Here is a 1,011-nt window from a genome sequence, read left to right as displayed (position 1 = left end):
GTGCGGGGCCGCCTGCGGACCCACGCGGCTGCTCAGTGCTCCGCCGCCCCCCTTGCCCGCAGGCCCTTCGTGGGGGGGGCGTTGTGGGGCGTCCATGCAGGTGGCCTCTGAGCCCCGGGTCCGAGCCCAGCCCAGGGGCCGGGAGAGCAGAACAGCCCAGCTGGGGCCCCGCAAGCAGGCTGGGTGGGGCCCCAGTGCAAGGAGGGTTCCCGTGGTAAGCTCAGTGTTGGGGGGCCACAGGGGCGCCGCGTGAAGCCAGAGCCGCTGCTGAAGCCCCTTTAGGGGTCAGCCGTCCAGCCTCCCTGGAAGGGCAGCGAGGCCGTCTGCCAGCTGTCACCGCGCGGCCTTCAGATTCGGGGGTCGCTGGGCCACCCCTGGTGTGCGGGCTGGGGCCTCGGTCGCCCTGTCCCCCTTGGCACACAGGGCCCGCCACCCAGAGCCGTGCCCAGCTCCCGTGTCCCCCGAGCCTCCTCCCGCGGCGGGGTCCCGCGTTCACCCCCCATGGACAGGACCCGCCCCTGCACGCCCTCCAGCATGTCTTCAGGTCACTTCAGCCGTCATTTTTGGGGGACACCGAGCTGGGCCCAGCAGGCCAGCAGTCACTGGGGTACCCTCCGTGCCTGCAGGCGCCCTTCTCACCGCCCCCAGCGCCAGCCAGCAGGAACCCCCCAACCTGGATCCTTCCTTGGGGGCCCTCTCCCCCACGTGGGGCCCTGACATTCTGCCCTGACAACAGAAGCGGGTTTTCTCGCGGGGGGGCAGGGAGGTGTCGATCTGTACCCCACCCCAGACTGTGCCCTGCCGGCCCCAGGGGGCTTGCACGCGCGCCCCGCCCGCGGCCTTGCCTGCCGTCTCGGGAATTGCCCTCCCTCTGGTGCGGGACTCCGAAAGCACTTAGCTTCCTCGCCCGGCGCCCCACTTCACGCCCACGTGGGTTTTTGGGGAGCAAAGGTAGAAGTGGCTTTAAGGACCACAGGAAGCAACACCACTGCATGGGGGCCACAAGGAGAC

This window comes from Condylura cristata, unplaced genomic scaffold (assembly GCF_000260355.1).
Source record: "Condylura cristata isolate star-nosed mole 26May11 unplaced genomic scaffold, ConCri1.0 scaffold00058, whole genome shotgun sequence".
Classification (NCBI taxonomy): Eukaryota; Metazoa; Chordata; class Mammalia; order Eulipotyphla; family Talpidae; genus Condylura; species Condylura cristata.
This window is presented reverse-complemented; position numbering follows the sequence as displayed.